Source organism: Protopterus annectens, chromosome 2.part1 (assembly GCF_019279795.1).
Source record: "Protopterus annectens isolate FY-2018-M chromosome 2.part1, PAN1.0, whole genome shotgun sequence".
NCBI classification, from domain to species: domain Eukaryota; kingdom Metazoa; phylum Chordata; order Ceratodontiformes; family Protopteridae; genus Protopterus; species Protopterus annectens.
In genome coordinates, this window is record NC_056729.1 from 558,135,911 (window position 1) to 558,154,764 (window position 18,854).

At 40.3% G+C, this 18,854-nt stretch overlaps 1 protein-coding gene across 1 annotated transcript in view; it reads right to left on the reverse strand.

Annotated features, from left to right (window-relative positions):
• The window catches only part of POLR1A (RNA polymerase I subunit A), a 2,269,619-nt gene that overhangs the window by 59,099 nt on the left and 2,191,666 nt on the right, over nt 1-18,854 (reverse strand). The gene's annotated exons all lie outside the window — the stretch shown is intronic.

Here is an 18,854-nt window from a genome sequence, read left to right on the forward strand (position 1 = left end):
CTTCAGTAACTTGAACTGAAGCTAGTGTTGGCTGAATTTTGTTATTTGCTAGTAATTACAGGTGTGGGGTAGCCACATTCTTTGATTTCCTGTCCTTGCATATTTAAACTGGTGCATGTGAAATAATTCCTGCTTTAAAACTTCAGCTTGGCCAGCTAAGAACTTGGTTATATTCAACTGGACGTATAAGAGAATTTAAGTACCTTTATCTGCTCTTTTTTTAAAAATACAGTATTTAATTTGAGTGTTGAAGGAATTTTTATCTGAAGTTATTCTGCTCTTCAGTAACTTGAACTGAAGCTAGTGTTGGCTGAATTTTGTTATTTGCTAGTAATTACAGGTGTGGGGTAGCCACATTCTTTGATTTCCTGTCCTTGCATATTTAAACTGGTGCATGTGAAATAATTCCTGCTTTAAAACTTCAGCTTGGCCAGCTAAGAACTTGGTTATATTCAACTGGACGTATAAGAGAATTTAAGTACCTTTATCTGCTCTTTTTTTTAAAAATACAGTATTCAATTTGAGTGTTGAAGGAATTTTTATCTAAAGTTATTCTGCTCTTCAGTAACTTGAACTGAAGCTAGTGTTGGCTGAATTTTGTTATTTGCTAGTAATTACAGGTGTGGGGGTAGCCACATTCTTTGATTTCCTGTCCTTGCATATTTAAACTGGTGCATGTGAAATAATTCCTGCTTTAAAACTTCAGCTTGGCCAGCTAAGAACTTGGTTATATTCAACTGGACGTATAAGAGAATTTAAGTACCTTTATCTGCTCTTTTTTTTTTAAAAATACAGTATTCAATTTGAGTGTTGAAGGAATTTTTATCTGAAGTTATTCTGCTCTTCAGTTATTCCCACCCACCCGTCCTGTTTTTGTTTTGGTGTTAATCTTAGTGGCATTGAAACTGCCCGCCCCTCAGCCTGCCTCTGGGCCCATCTCATTTGCTCACTCAACCGAGTGCAGTGAGATCATATTCTGATTTCAGGCACTCCTACTGTGTACAAAGAGAGCATCTGGGAAATAGAAAAAAAATTAAGCTTATTTCCTGCCTTTCTTGTTAAGTGGTACAGACTATTTGTAGGCTTCTGAGCCCCCAAGCCCTTATGTGTTTGAGGGAAGCCTTCTAGCTTGTTTTTTTTCTTATAACTAGCCAGTTTTCTAGTTTCAGCACTCAAATCTGTTTCTTTGATCTCAGCACTTGTTCAGAAAAAAAAAAAAAAAAATTTTTCATCTGCTTTTACTGTACTTGTGTTTTTACCTACTTGTTTTTACTTTTGCATCATCTCAAAATACTCAATTGTATTTATTACTGCTTGGTGTAACTCATTCTAAGCCTTTTGGTTTAAACACTTGGGCTTCGGACCAGTTAGTTGTTTTGCACTGAGAGGGTTTGTGGTCTGCACTGTTGTGGCAGAACAGGTAGCTTACATCCTTTTAGGTTGAGAACTGCTGATTGAGGGCTCAGTGTCTGTTATTCTAAAAGTGTATTAATTCTGGTTTAAGCACTTGGGCTTTCAAGCCAGTTATTTTACATTAAGAGGGTTCGTGGTCTGCATTCTTGTGGGAGGAGAGGCTGGACTCTGCCCTTCTGAGCTGGGAATTTCTGGTTAAAGGCTTATAGTGCATGCATATCTGAACTGTTTCTTACTGAAGTTGGTGCCTTGTTTGCTGTGGCATAGACTGGATTCGGGCCTGCTGGATCTAGCTTTGTTTGTGTAACTTGAGCACTAATCCAGACATTCTCTAAAGTATTCAATGGTATTTATTACTGCTTGGTTGTAACTTGATTAAAGTGTAGCTATCATTCAAGTCTTTTGGATTAAGCACTTGGGCTTCAGACCAGTTGTTTTACATTAGGAAGGTTTGTGGCAAGCACTGTGGTGGCAGGACAGGTAGCTTTCATCCTTCTAAGTTGGGAACTGCTGATTGAGAGCCCAGTGTCCAAGTGTATTAGTTCTGGTTTAGGCACTTGGGCTTCAGGCCAGTTATTTTACATTAAGAAGGTTCGTGGTCTGCACTCTTGTGGGAGAAGAGGCTGGACTCTGCCCTTCTGAGCTGGGAATTTCTGGTTAAAGGTTTATAGTGCCTGAATATTTGAACTGTATCTTACTGAAATTGGTTCACCTTGTTTGCTCTAGCATAGACTAGATCCAGGCCTGCTGAATCTAGCTTTGTTTATATGCTTGTTGTTTGTTTGCTTGTTATTTCCCTGGAAGCTAATTCCACCTAATACGCAACTTCTCAGCGCTTCTGTGGATCACTAGTGATATCTGCATTGCTTACTGTACTTATTTCCTTGTTTCACTTGAAAGAAAGTTACTGTTTGTCGTTTTGCATTTAGTTACTTGTAACACATTGCACTCAAGTTACCTGGCACTTGCTCACTAAAGCAATTATATAAGTCAGCACTAAAAATTAAAAGCACTACACCCTCACTCCCCACTGGCCCTTGTTTTCAATTAAGGAATTCCCAATATTATTCTAGCATGTCCAAAGGTCAGTTGTCAATCTTCTCTCCGGTCCAGCTGGTGAATCTGGGAATCTTGAGGCAATGTTATAACTGCCTCATGTACACAGACAACCCTCTCCTCCTCCCACATAACACAAATACTTGCGAGAGATGCAGCTATTTAGCCAAACTGGAGGCTGAGCTCTCTCAACTCAGGACTGGCAAGACCAGACAGGAGGAGAAGGCAACTACACACACCACAAAACCAGCCTCACATAATGCTACCACTCCACTGAATCAAACACAAACACACAAAGACATACTCGGAGGCTCTGAGTAAAAATTTACCTAAACAGCAGAGGCCTCCAAAGCAGACACCCAAACAACTGCTACCTCAAGACACCCCACAAGCAACACATAAACCACAAAAGCAGTGTGCAAAGCAGTCACAGCCCTTAAGGCCAAATACAACACCAAACATACTTGTCATAGGTGACTCCATAGTCACAGACACACTGACGTCCCACTCACCAGGCTGAACAAGGAGAGGGTCACAGTAAGCTGCCTATCGGGTGCTAGAATCCGCCACATAACACAAGCACTCGGGTCACTCCACGGCAAGTACAAATATGACATAGTCATTGTCCATGCTGGTGTGAACGACCTGAGACGTACCTCCCTGGACTACATGAAAAGAGACATAGAGGAGCTCTCTGATTATGTAGCCCAGGCAGGTATGACCCTAACCCTGAGCAGTATCCTTCCTTCACCAAGAATGATGCCACAATATAGAGACAAGATGATCAGCTTTAACAATTGGCTTAATGTCTGGTGTCATTCAAAGGGGATCCAGTGTCTGTCTGCCTGGGATGACATGCTTGACAAGCCACGCTGCTTCGCAAGGGACGGCTTGCACCTGTCACCCCTGGGATTCCGGATACTGGCTAAGGCTCTTGCCACCCCCATAGTGCCTTTTTTAGGCAAGGCTCAAATTCTAAACCTACCACCCTAGAAAACAAAAATGGGAAGAAACTGAGGGTGATGCTGCTCAATGCCAGAAGTCTAAATCTCAAAATGCACGCACTTGAGGCCCTTCTCAGTATGGAGAACATCGATGTCTGTGCTGTAACTGAAACCTGGTTCAAGGCTCCTGAGAGCACCCCGGCACTATTAGGTTTTACCTCATATCATGCGTTACCGCCCCAAAACCCGGACCACACCACAAAAGGAGGGTGTATCCATATTCATAAAGGATACCCACACCTCCAGGTTGGTGGCAACGCATCAAGCTCGGAAACCATCCAGGTGCAACTAACCATAGGCAAAACTGCTCTACAAATTGTAGCATGCTACAGGCCACCCTCTCAAACTCAGGAAACCCCACACAGCCTTCCTGAAGACACTGGAGGGTATAAATGTATCTCCAAACACCATCATATTGGGTGACTTCAACTACCCGAATATAGACTGGGAACATTACTCAAGCCCTAACTTTCTAGCCCAATGGTTCCTGGAGTTCATAAATTCAAATGCCATGGAACAGCTAGTCACTGTTCCCACGAGAGGAGAAAATATACTAGATCTCATTGTCACAAACATGGGGACAAAATGCTCCACACCGGTAGTATATCCCTCATTGGTGAGATCTGATCATAAACTAATCTCACTGGAAATCCACATCCGCCCCCACCCCAAACAAAAAAGACCATAGTGAAGAACTTCTCTAAAGCAAACCACACTACTCAAGACTGGTGTGGTATCCTTCAAGGCCCCTGAGCCAGTGGAAACCACAACCCAAGCTGCAGAAGCCCTTACAAATGCCTTCTATGAACACCTCCAGGACTGCATGGATCAGGCAATCCCAAATAAAACCAAGACTCTTTCCACAAAGGGCAAACGTCCAGTCTGGTGGACCCCAGCCATTAACAAACTTTACAATAAGAGGAGAAAGCTATTACATGATAGAACAAAATCCATAAAAGGGAAGTCACCCCTGATCATTATTAGTAAAAAAATACGAGCACTCATAAAATCAACTAAGGCCAATTTTGAGAGAAAAATTGCCATGGATTCAAAGGACAATCATAAGGCCTTTTTCAGCTATGTTAGGAACCTGGGTGGAAACTCCCAGATATGCTCAGAATGAGTCCAAAATGATACAAAAATCACTGAACCCACAGACATTGCCAACATACTGGCAGACAGGTTCAGTGCAAACTTCACCCCTCTCCCCTAAAGGAGAGATAACTATCCCAGCCGAGTGTAGCCTCCCGGACATCTCAAATGCGCAGGTGAAAGCTGCTCTCTCTAAAGCTAAAAACACAGCATCAATGGGACCGGATGGTGTCCCCGGCTGTGTGCTACACGAGCTAAATGAGGAATTAAACCGCACATAAGGCAGCTGTTTAATCTCAGCCTTACCACAGGATACGTGCCCAAGGAGTGGCGTCGGCAACTGTTGTCCCACTCCACAAAGGCGGCGCCTCACGGACCCTGGTAATTACCGCCCCATAAGCTTAACAAGTCTAGTCTGCAAAGCTATGGAGAGGATCATAATGGAGCTCATAAACAAAGATATAGGGGACTTGCAGACATTGGACCCGACCCAGTTTGGCTTTGTCAAGGGAAGATCATGCCTTTTGAACTTGGTCGACTTCTTGAAACAGTCACCAAGGCCATTGATGAGGAAAGGCAGTCCATACAGCCTACCTTGACCTTGCAAAGGCTTTCGACACAATACCCCACTCGGGTATTGTAGAAAAACTTACCAGCTTAAATGTAAACCCATATGTCACAAGATGGGTTGCAAACTGGCTTAAGGACAGAACCCACAGGGTTAGAGTTGCTGGCGCTGTGTCAGACTCCAAGCCAGTCACAAGTGGTGTCCCACAGGGCTCGGTCCTTGGCCCCTATTGTTTGGCAGCTACTACTCAGAGGGACAGGCCAACATGGGAGTACTTTGGCTGACAAGGTATCCAGGCGACTGCAAACTGGGCGCCATAGTGGAAAGTGCATCGGACACGGATATCCTTCAGAAGGGACTCACGGAAACAGATAGCTGGTGCCAGAGCCATGGCCTGAAGTTAAACGCCAAAAATGTATAGTCATACCCTTCGGGAAAAACAAGGTAACCCCAAGCTACCATATAGGTGGCAATCCACTAAGCACAGAAGAGGTTATCAGGGACCTGGGGACCCAGGTTGACAGTGGCCTTTCTTTTGACACTCACATTGCTAAAGTGGTTAGAAAGACCTTCTACATTGCCCACCTGATCATGAAGGGATTCACATCCAGATCTAGTGAGGTCATTGTTCCCTGTACTCTTCACTTATCAGACCAATGATCGAGTACAATGCCCCATTCGGGATGTATCTCACCCGACATCTGCAGCAATTGGAGAGACCCCAAAAGTTCCTCACCAAAAGGATAAAGGGACTCCAAAATCTGTCATATGCTGCCAGATTGAAGAAACTCCAGCTCTATTCAGTCGCATACCGTCTGCTCAGAGGTGACATGTGCCTGACATACAAGGCCATGTCCAACCCGAATTAATGGACATGCTCCACCTCAAAAATCCAAATCCACCAAAACCACTAGAGCAAGCGACTTAAACCTTAGCACGGATATAAATAGGACGTGCTGGAGGGATAGATTTATCACTCAGAGACTCCCTATGCTGTGGAATAAAATCCCGGTCCATGTGAGGCAGAGCACCTCGCTGACTCTGTTCAAGAGAAATCTAGACCTGTGGATGGGAGATCGTAGGTTTACCCCAGGAATCATCTCTGTGTCACTGCTGGACAGAGGCACAACAAACTAATGGGCACAGTATTTTTTCATATAAGGGGTGGCGTAAGCCACAATAATTTGGGCTAGGCTTATAAATGCCTTAGGGCAGATAGCCTAGTATAAACCTATGAACCTATGAACCTATATCTCACTTGAACATGAGCATTTAAATTGAAGGTCTTGAAACCCAACCAGTAACTATTTTAAATCATGCGCCAATAATAACTAAATAAAAACACAAGGTAATAAAATAAAAATGAGACACTGGCCCTTTCCTACCTATCGGGTGAAAAGAGGAATTTAAGGAATGGGTTTTGGAATTAATTCAGAAACTATTAGAGCAGAAAGAATTATTTTCTAAAAATATAGCTAGTGTTTGGGATAAAATTAAAGTGGAGTTTAAAACTAGGGTGGAAATAAAGGAAAGGGGGATATGGGTTAAGAAGTAACAAGAATTATTTAGAGGGACTGACAAATGTTAAAGTATTGCAAAATAGGGGGAATCTCTCAGAACAAGAAAAGGAGGAACTGCAGAATGCTAAACAGAAAATAAAGGATTACCTCGATAATATGCACGAGTTTAGAACGACTGCTGTGAAGCAACTGTTTTTTCATAATAATCCAAGAGCACAAAAACTTTTAGCACAATGACTCAGGCTACAGAAAGTAGAAACGATTGTCACCAAGCTTAGGGAGCCTGTAACAAGGAAGATAACAAGGGATCCTGTGCAAGTATTAGAAATATTTCTGAAATGTTATGAAAGTTTGTATAAAGCAGAAAAATATGGAAATCAAGAAAAGGTACAAATGGAAATGTTTATGAAGAATTAAATATGCCAAGGTCAGAGGTAGATGAGGCTCAATTACTAACAGTTAGGATAGGAAAATATGACATAAAAATGGCTATGTATAATCAATCTACAAAAAAGTCCCCACAAGCAGATGGTATTCCTGTGAAGTTTGGAAGCTAGGGTGGAAAAACGGATAAAGATCTGAAAGGTTTTGTTTAACAGTATTTTAAGAGGAGGAGAAGTACCCGTATCCTGGAAGAAAGAGGTGGTAACGGTAATACCCAAAGAGGGTAAAGATTCAATAGATCCAACTTCATACATGCCCATTTCAATACTAAACCATGACTATAAAGTGTTTATGTCTACAATGGCTAAAATAATGGCAAAAGTGATACCAGACTTAACAGATATGGATTAGTGTGTTTTTTGTGGTGGGGAGCCAAACATTTGACAATATTAACATAACACTGATGATCCAGAGGGAAGCAGAATATAAGAAAATACCACTGTTACTGGTGGGTCTTGATGCAGAGAAAGCATTTGACAGAGTTCTTGGACTTCATGAGCAGGGCAATGGAAGCATTTGCTTTCCCTTATATAATTATAAGGCTGAGTAGGAGTTTATCTGAGAGATTGGAGGTGAAAATTAAAGTGAGTGGGATCCTCTCTGATAACTTATGCTTGAGTAGAGGGAACCAGGCAGGGTTTTCAATTTCCCTTTTGTTGTTTGCATTATATTTAGAACCTCTGAGAAAGAAAATAAGGGACTCAGATATTCAAGGATATAATTGGTATTGTAGTCAGGAAAAGCTGGCTCTATTTGCAGATGATATTATTTTATACCTGAAAAAAACAGAAAGGGACATTACAGTGTTGTGGAATATTTTAGGACAGTTTCAAATCTTTTCGGGATGCAAAATTAATGAAGCTAAAACAAAGGCAATAGCATTAAATTATGTACCCACATATACCTGACAATATCTGTATTTATGGGGACATGATAAAATGAAGTATTTAGGAGTATGGATTAGAAATGAGACTGTTTTGGCAGCTAAGGATATTTGGGAAGAGGCTAAACAGAAGATAGTACAAAAATTGAGAAACTGGAAGCTTTGTTATATGGATACTAAGATACAAGCAATTAAAATGTTTTTAGTCCCTTTAGTCTTATGCACAGGTCAGACATATTTTTATCAACCAGAGGAGAAGCTGTAAACAGCAATTAAAAAATAGTTGAAGGATTTCATCTGGGAAGAGAAGACAGTAAGGGTCACGTGGGATAAGATGATTCTTCTAATAGAACAAGACAGACTAGGATTACCTAGTTTAAGAGGGTATTTTAGAGCAACACAGTTAAGGCTCTTATACATAGCACAAGCAGAAAACTATAATTCAAAGTGGAAAGGAATGATGATGATACAGGGCGGGAAGCTCAAGAAATATTGAAAGAGTGGGATTTTGGATGCAGACTCTTAAGAAGAACAAAAAAAACATACAGAGTATGATATTCATAAAACAGCAGGGAGTATTCTAAGAACTAATCTAGCATGAGAATGGAGAAAAGAGATTATGTCGATAGGGATGGTTGTGGTTAGGGATACAGATAATAAGCAAGAGGGGGGCTGGAATTTATTGGAGAAAACTGGCAAAGGAACCACAGTATTGGGAGCAAATAGCTAGAAAGGGAAAGCTACTAGAATGGGAAGAGGCCAAGAATGTATTTGGACTGCAGATTACAAACTGCCTTCCTTATCAAGGACTGATATCAGAGTGCAAGCAAAGCTAAAGAAATAGGGGGATCCTAAATGAAAGACCATCACTGGTAGAGTTTTTAATAGAATACAGAACAGAAGCTGCCATTAAAAAGGAATAATTAGTAGAGCATGTAAAATATTGCATGATAACTATAAGAATCAATCAGAGGAGTTTAGAAAGGATTGGAGAAAGAGAGACTGGATAAGCAATTTACAAAGAGACAATAGCAGGATATATGTGCATCTCCCAAATATGTTACAAAGTCTAGAAAATTAAGGATCTTTGCCTGGAAGTGTTTACATAGGTATTTTATACCCCAAGTAGACTCCAAAGAATTTTTCTTCATGTGGATAGCAAATGTTGGGGGGGTGTGACGGGCAAGAAAGAGGTGGCTGGGAACATATTTTTGGGAGTGTGGTGAGCTGGCAGACTTTAGGGATTCCCTACGGACTGCTGTGTCAGAGATGCTGGGTGAGTGGATTGGATTGACTGGGGAGATGATTTTTTGAGCTATAATACAGAATCGGCTTGCCTAGACTTAGTAAAGCCTTGCTGAGTCTAATTATGGTGGCTGCTAAAAAAAGCAATTACTAGAAAATGCAAATCAAAGTCAAGACCAGTTTTTATTAGAAGTAGTGAATATAGTAACAGAAATAAAACAACTGAAACTGGGATCTTTAGAAAAGGGAAGGAGCAAACTACACAGAAAAAAATGGGAATTGGGGGAACAATATATGCAGAGAAGGAATGAGTTTTAAGAGGCAGGATCTGAATGAGCCATATGATGTTTAACTAACAATGCCTGGATAGATTACAAGTGATGTATAATGTTTACAACTACAGTGGTGTCAATGTTGTTTGTTTTTCATTTATATAAATGTAAGATTGCCTAAGTCATATCTGATAATTTAATAAAGCTGTTTATTGGGAAAAAACTTGGAAAGAGCAATTCTAAGTACGTCAAGTTTTACAAATGCTTTATCTATTACTTATTTTTATGTGGATATGGAGCTCTAACTATGCTGTGACTAAAGGACCCACGTTCCAGCAGCAGCCTAGGTGTTGATAGAGTCACTTAGGGAGGGTTGTGATTTGAGTAGCTGATAGCAGGTCATCCATATTAGAGGAAGAGGACTGATCTGGTGCTACCTCAGAAGTACCACATGGGAAATGTCCAGGAATTGCAGATCCATGTAGTGGGACCACACAAGCAAAAGCACAGCCAGGAAGTGTTCCTATGCCAACTGAGCAGCATGAGTTTGCAGAACCATACACCTGCATTACATTCAGCAAAGCAGGGTACCACATAATCAGCCTAGAGGGAGTGGGATATAGGTGCATCGAGTAAAAATATTGAGTCAAGGATGACAGCTCATCAGCACTCTGCTCTCCCTCCAGTGCTAGTTAATAAGGGGAAGGATCCATAAGACAAAGCCTACTGCTGAAATGAGACACCTCCACAGAGGGTCTCACGGATACTACTGGCAGACATGACAGTGGATGAGCCTATGAGCTGCTGACTGGGACTTGAGAACAATAGGTTGACTGGTAAAATATACAACAAATCTGTAGCTGTTAACAGAATACAACATTTCAAGAGTGAGCACCCCTACTTTGTGAAAAGAAATATCCCAAGGGGACACTATGTGGGTGCTGCATAATGCTAGTGAGGCAGATGAATTAAATAAAGGAATCAGGGCAGAAAAAGACTGTTTAACAAAAAGACAGTGTCAAAGTTATTTACTGCAAGGTGAGAAGAATTTGATAAGACATATGTTAGACGTCTAGTAGGGCCATTACCTCAATCGGAACATAGAATGGAAAATAAGAATAATATAGACAGTACTATAAACATTAGTAAAGAATTTGGTAAAAATTCAGGTAATAATAATAATAATTTACAATGCACCATGCAGTGTGCTCACGTAGCAAATGGATTGAAAATGTAATAAACAGCAACTGGGATATTGTATTATCTAATGCTGAAGTGAGCAAAAGGATTAAATAAAATCTTTATATCTTCATATAGAATAGCAAATAATATAAAGAAGTTATTCAAGAAGGAATGTAAGCAGAAAAGGGCAATAGAGGGGACATTCAGATATAACAGTTGCTTGATGTGTTACATAGAGGTGGGTGATACTATCACAAGAAAAATATAACAATAATTTCAAAGGTTTTGCCACTTGTTTTTGGCAAGCTGGAGCTGTGGCTATTTTTTATGTTTGCAAACCTGAACACAGTTTTAGAATGAAAATTAAGAAACATAAAGCAGAAAACAGAAGAGGAAGAGAGACCAATGCACTGTCATGTCATTATGCTGATCATGAAGTTTTTTTTTTTTAATTTCAATTACAAGTGATAAAAGATAGCAGGGGAGGTGATTTTAAGAATTATTTATCGTTAGCATAAATAGAGTGGCAGCTGCATTTAAGACAGTGCAAACAATAAAGGGTTGAATACCAACCAACATTACAATAAAGCCTATTTCAGGAAAATGGTCTTTACATTGTAATAAGTGCTGTTTTACAGTTAATACGAAATTGCATTCATAATTTCTGTACTGATGTAATTTGTCAAAGATTTTAATGTCTTTATAGTGACCAATTCAGTAGTCAACTTAAGATGCCTTGTGAAAAACTTGTTGCATGTTCCAAAAGGATTACGCTAGCTCCTGTTTTTTTTTTTTTTTTTTTTTTGTTTTTTTAAAGAGGTACCATTCTTCAAGCTTAAAGGAAGCCTATGATAAGTAAAAAAAAAACATCTTAAAAGTAGCCATTTTCTAGAACTGGTGTTAACCCACTACCTTCTTAAAACTAAGCAGAGACCCAGTCCCTGAAATGTGTCTAGCCACTCCATGACAGAGGTTTGACAAATGAGTCATCAACACACAGAAGTGAGTGAAACAGACAATAGAAATTTGCTGTTTCAGTCTGAAGTATTTTTTTCACGGAAGATTCACCCTCCTGTACCCCCAAATATGGAAGGACAATACCCCCGCCCACAACCCTGTTACTTAAACACACATAAATCTAGGTTGACTACATCTCAGAGAAAAGTGAATTCTCTGAGAAATCAGAACCTTGAGCTTTAGACAGAAATCAAACCTTATACACATACCGCTCAACTTCTTAGCTCAATTAATCTGGACAAATCTTAAAATAATGGGGGACAAAGACCCAAAAATATGGACAAATTTTAAACATTGCTCCTATAAACTTAGAAAGTTGCTAGAATAATAGGATTTCTTTTAGCATCCACTTTCTTAAGGAAATTAAGTCTGAAACTGAAATATATGTCATTATTTAGTGAGTTCAGTCCTTAGTGATTTGCCAGGAAACCACAAATTTTATGAGGATCAGATCAAAAATATGAGGCAAAAATCTGGACATTCTGCAACAATCTGGACAGTTGAGAGGTATGCTTAGAGAGGTGATCAAAAATGACCTGCAATTAAGCTTGGCACACATCTCTGTCATGTGTCATACAAGTTAAGCAAAGGGATTCATACAATATTGGACCCTGCTTGGCCCTATAGGTCAAATACAGGACAAATCTAAGAAATCTACATGACAAAGGAGTACAGTCCAAACTGTGCTGTGTTAGCTGGAAGTCTTAACTAATTAACTGTAACCTCATAGATATTCATAGGTTCATAGGTGTGTACTAGGCTAATGGCCCTGGAGCCTTTACAAGCCAAGCCCATAGAAGTGTCCTGGTATAGTGCTGCCCGATGCTAGTTCCCAGTGCCTCTGTCAACTACAGCCACTGGACTGGTGCTCAGGGTAAACTTTCTATTTCCCATCCACTCACCAAGATTTCTCTTGAAGAGGGCCATTGAGGTGCTCTGCTTGACATGTATGGTAAGTCTATTCCAGAGCATGGGCAGTCTCTGGGTTATGAACCTGTCCCTCCAGCATGTTCTGTTGATTGTGGTAATGAGGCTGAGGTCTCTGGAGCATGTGGTGCGGAGGGATTGGGATTTCTTTAGATGTAGCATTTCTAACAGAGATGGGTCAGACATGGTTTTGTAAGAAAAGCAGAGGTCGCCTCTTAGTACTCGATATGAGAGAGAGAGAGAGAGAATAGCTGGAGTTTTTTTGAGTCTGTCCGTGTAGGACATGTGTTTAAGGCCTAGGATCCTCTTCATGAGACACTTTTCTGGCCTCTCCAGCTGTTGCAGGTGTCTAGTGAGGTACGTGCCAAATGGGGCATTATACTCTATGATTGGTCTAATGAGAGAAGAGTAGAGAGAGATGATGACCTCTTTCTTCCTGAATGCAAAACCCTTGGTAATGAGATGTGCCACACAGAAGGACTTTCTGACCACAGTGGAAATGTGGTGGTCGAAGGAGAGGTTGCTGTCAACCTATGTCCCAGATCTCTTATAATGCCTTCAGTGTTCAGTGGGCTCCCATCGATGTCATAATTTAGTGACACAAGGTTGCAGCTTCTCAAGATGAACACTCTCCTTAATGTGGTAACTACAAAAGGCTGCAGTATATTCCAATATATGTCTCAGTGACAAACAGGGATAGAGGACTTAACTATACCTGCTACTGGCTCCTTGCAATATCAAAAATACCCTATTATCCGCCATACTATCTATGTCTAACTTCTGACTGAAACAGAATTATCTCTTATAGTACAACTAAATTCAAGATTCTTCTAATGCTGAAGGACAAGTCAATATTTTCACACCATAACAACTAGCTACTAAAGTTCCACAGCTTTCCCCAGCCTCCTCATAAGTCACAAAGCTTCCCAATGTACAATCACAAATTTTGAAAAAAATAAACTCATCTGACTTGTACTGTGTGTGTAAAAAACAGCCAAGAAGAATGAGATTAAAGAGGGATCCTTGAAGAACACAGCTAATATGTGCCACATTAGAGCATCAGAAACTCAGTCTGTGTTCTATCATAAAACAGTAATGAATGCAGACTATAACAGAACTACTAATCCTGTAGTTATATAAACTATTTAAGGTATCTGCTTGGGCAAATGCATCAAATGACTTCACAAACCAAAGCAAAGTAGTATCAGCCTGAATAAAATCATCTAAAGCAAATTCTCTTAAGCAAGTAATTGCCCCTTGAATCATAATCGACTCATGATGACTCAATGGGATGGCCCCATAGAGATTTTAATATATATATTATGGGAGTAGATTGCCAGGTCTTTCTTCAGCACAGATACTGTTGCTGCCCGGTTGACTCAGTGCCAGGTTTCAAACACAGGTTTACCAGTTGGTAATCCTGCGCCTTAACTTCTATGCTATCAGGCCAGGGATGCATATTCTCTTACACAAAACCAAATCAGAAAATGCCAAGCAACGTTAGATTCCCAAAGTGATGCATCAGAATGAGTACTCCTGTTCATAACTGTTGCACACAATATTGTTCAACCCAAGAGGTCTACAGACACCAGAGGGGATGAAAACCACAGCTTGACAGACATGAACAGCAATCTCTGTCTTTCATAATCAAGGCACTAGCCCTTCTAGTAGAAATTAAATAAATTCAGTACATAACAGCATCAAAGGTATAGCCACATACTTAGAAAATTTGGAAAATAAGACCGGAGGGACAGAATGCTACTCTGAGTTTTGGTGCTGTCATGTAGTTTTTGCAATTTTTTTTTCACAAACTTTATTTTACCGAGTTAAAAATGTAAATAACACTATTAAGAAGGGTTACCATGCATTTATAATGAACAGTGTGCATTTGTCAAGTATAATCAAAACCTACTTAGCTAACAGTTCACGTGCAGCTGCGAAGTAAGTTTGTTTTAAACTGTTCATCACAGTACAAAGCCAACAGTAGAATGAACCAAGTACAAGGAGGGAGGATGAAGATTAATAATTACGAAATGGTGTATGTGAGTGCATGCTTGTGTGGTGTATGCAAGCTGGCATGAGACAACAGTGCACAAATCCATATCATTGCAACTTTTTCTAGCTTCCAGAGCAGCAACACCGTAGTAACCCTGATGTTAGAAAACGCCATGCACACTTTTTTTTTATTAGTGCTAAACCTGAAATGCTTCAGCAGATTACTTTCAGAATTCACAAACTTCCAAGCTTATATATCAGGTTCCCTTCCACCAGTACTCTGCAACCTTCAAAGAGGAAAAAGCAGATATATTTGACACCATTCCCCCATGCTAGCATCATACAAAAGTTAAATGCATTACAAATTGACCTATATATGGTAAGATGGATGGCAAACTGGCTGAAAGACAGAACCCTCACAGTGTGAGTTGAAGATCTCTGGCTAACAAAGTCTGCAAATGACTGCAAACTGGGGGCAGTTGTTAAGTCACCCTGTGACATTAAAACCTTCCAGAAGGAACTATCCCTACTAAACTCTTTGCGCAGTAAAAATGGGCTCAAGCTAAATAATAAAAAGTGTGGTGTCAACATTTTTGGCAGACAACCTCTCCCTTCATAATACTGTACAGACAACACACCACTACAAAATGAAAATGTACTCATGGACTGAAGTGCTTGGTTTAACAGCACCCTCTTTTTTGACCATCATGTGCAATGGATGTCAGCATAGCTAACTGCCAAAGGAATATCATCAAGGGCTAAAGAGGTAATTACTTCTTGTAATCTTCACTGATCAGGCCAATTACTGAGTACAATGCACCTTTTGGGATGTGTCTCACTAAGCATATCAAACAGAAAGACCTAAAAGGTTCCTAACCAAAAAGATCACAGGTCTACATTCAAACTACCAATAGAGGCCAGAAGCTCCATCCCTTTTTCAGTGTCTTATAGACTACTAATGGAAGATCTCAGTCTCACTTAGAATGCCAGAGACTGGATTGTCCTGGACCTCTTGTTTCTCTGCAAGTTCAACATTTCCACCAGTACTACAACTATGAAATGAAATCTATAACAGACAAATATAACATGTTGGAGGGATAGATTTACATCCCAGTGACAAACCTTTGGAATAAACTTCTCCTACATGTTAAGCAGTGCAACTCACTATCATCTTTTATCCATGAACTACATGACTAGATGGATATTCAAAATTTACTGTAGGACTGACTGGTATGGCCCTTCTGATGAAAGAAGGTGTGGCCTAAGTGAGGGTACTGGCAAGATGTGAATGGGTCAAGAGACTCACTGGCCTTGGAATACCTACCAATCCATGTAGTTCAAACAACAGCTTGGCTCTTAGAAGGATCTCTACAGAGGACAATTGTTCAGTTTTCTTCCTCCTGAATCCCTAGCTTGGCGTAATATTGGCAATCTCAAGTGCCATGTTCAAGTTAATGCCATGACATCATACACAAGGCCAGGGGTATAAGGTCATCCCCTGCAGTCCCCAGTATAACTATGCACCAAACTAGCACATCTGAAAGTTAGAACTTGTTGTGTCTTTCGGCTTGTCCCGGTTAGGGGTCACCACAGCGGAACTCCCGTCCGCTAATGATTGGTAGTTGATTTTTATGTGCCAAGTTACCAGCCCTGACGCACAACCTTCAACGAAGGTACGCCCATTCACGCATGTCTCCATGCAGAAGACGCTCTAGCTGAGAATCGAACCGGACAGAGTCTTACTGTGAGGCGACAATGCTACCGCAGCACCACCACCGCAGCAATCTGAAAGTTAGAACTACACAATTTAAACATATGTATCTTCTCAGCTTAAAGGAAACTGCATCTGCTGATACTCAAAAGGGAAGTTGTCCTCATACTAGGGAGAGCAGGAGGAGTCCAAGCAACAACTGTTGGTAATTGTTGTGTGAATAACCTAGTGGCCACAACACAAAGGTTTACAAGGGATACATTCATGAAACAGGCAATGAAAGCAAATGTGCACCTAGCAGGGCTGGTTTTGATAGGATTTCCCAAAAGGCAGTGTAGTGTCTGGTGGTAAAATACAATTCAGCTAGCAATCCCCTTATATAAGGGTTCCTGAGCCAAAATTAGACCAGCCTTATCTACAGCACAAGAAACAAGCTGATCTTGCCTTTCTGGACTCATCGAAGCTGGCACTGCACATCAAGGGTATGAATTTGGCCAGCAGGGGAAACGGGACATGAACGGATTGGTCTAAGGATATTTTTTGGGCCACTTTTGTGTACTTTACAAGTAATCACCTACCACAATAATATATGGGAGGAAATTATGGCCAACAAGAATAGCATCTTCCAAGATGTGAACCCTTTAAAGAATCACTTGACATCTTAGTGCCGAGCCTTCCACTGGCTGTGATGGTCACAGATAGCAGAACATGCAGCCTCACTATTAAATAACATAGGTCAATGTCAACCAGCTGCCAAATACAGGTCAGGATCACCTGCAAACTAGCCAAGTGTAGAAAAAAAATGCTCCATCCAGATGGAGAATATCTGCAATTTGACAAAGTAAACTTAAGAAGACTGAAGGCCTTTTGGCCGCTTCAGTCAACTCTGTAATTTGCTTTGGAAAATCTAAAAGGAGAAAGGGATCTAAACAAGCAGACACAGATGAAAGCAGAACTATCAGTACATTAACTCAAGAATATTTAACTGGTTTGCACTGGGACAGATTCCTATACTTGCATAGACAATTCCATAACAAATCAGAGAGAGGAGTCTTGGTACTTAAGCTCTGATTTTAGTTATATGTGAAATCACAGGAAAAGGTAAAAAGATGTAGGAGAGTCTACCATAGGAGAAAAATACATCCAAATTCAATGCCCCAATGTCCTGACGAAACAAGAATTACGGTAACAATGCATTCTCCTGTGAGGAAAAATGTATGATCTTTGGGATCACTCAGACATCTTGTGCAAGAAAGACTCTTTATCCTGAGCTCTAGAACATGTCTGCAGCTGATCTGACACAGGAAGTATATTCCTTTTATTTAGGATGTGAACTGCTATAACAGAGTTTGTGTGGTTTATGGCCACTTCTAGATCTCTACTGCTTCACTGTTTAGGGGGTACAAACATGTGCTATCCAGTTTATGTACCCAAACATGGCATGACTGCCAGACTACAGCAGGATACACTCTGGTCTAAATTTGCTTTTTGAAATTGCCCTTCAGTCAAGTAGGTTTATGTGAAGTCCCTGTTTTCAGAAGGGACAATTTTCCCTGCAATAGGGGGCATCCAGGTAAGTTTCTCAACCCAAATGTAAATCACCTGTTGTCAGAGACTGCAGAGGGCTTCGCCAGAAGAAGGATAGCATCACACTGACACCAGTAGTGATAATATACTTTGCTACAGTTCAACACAGACCAGACAAGAGCAGAGTCCATAAGGGCATGATGATTCAACAGCAAATAACATTTCACCAAACAGTAAAGTAGTCATCTACAGGCAGGATAACAGGATGGTGAAGACAGTGGTGGCTTGTTTGACATGGAAGGGGTAAAAATGGGAAAGATAATGCAATATTCATTTATTTTATTAATTTACTTTGTTAACCAGGGTAGAATATTCATCTCATCAGATCATTTTTAGTCTCAGCACATAGGTTCGTAGGTTCATAGATAGTACTAAGCTAACTGCCCTTGCGAGCCATTTTAAGCTTAGCCAATTATCCCTTGTTAGACTCAAACCCTGCACCTTGTGTTTGTAAGGCAAACACCTTAACCATTAGGCCATCCTTCCAACTGCCATGAAGGAAAAAAACTTTACTATCAAAAATATGTTAATGCATCTCACACAAAAAATACAGAGTAACAATGTCAACAGAATGATTTTACAAATATTAAAAAATGAACAAGTTCGTTTAAAGTACAGAAGGTATCATAATTACTGTAAAGAATATAATACACACACCAGTTAAGGAACTTAAGGTCCAAACTGGTACAGGAGAAAATCCGTCCAACCTAAACTTTTAAAATCTCCTCGAGTCTACCTGGTGTCAAAGAGCAAAGATGATGTAGTCCCTGTGACATACATTGAATGAAACAATCAACTAATTTATCTGTTTTGTGAAACTTTTTCAAGATGTTTGTTCACTCCTTCAGTGTTTCTGGAGGGCATCCTTCTTAGTAGTAGAGAGAGAGAGACAGACAGTGAGTGGAATTCAAATACCTCTAGATTTCAAAGATAGCATC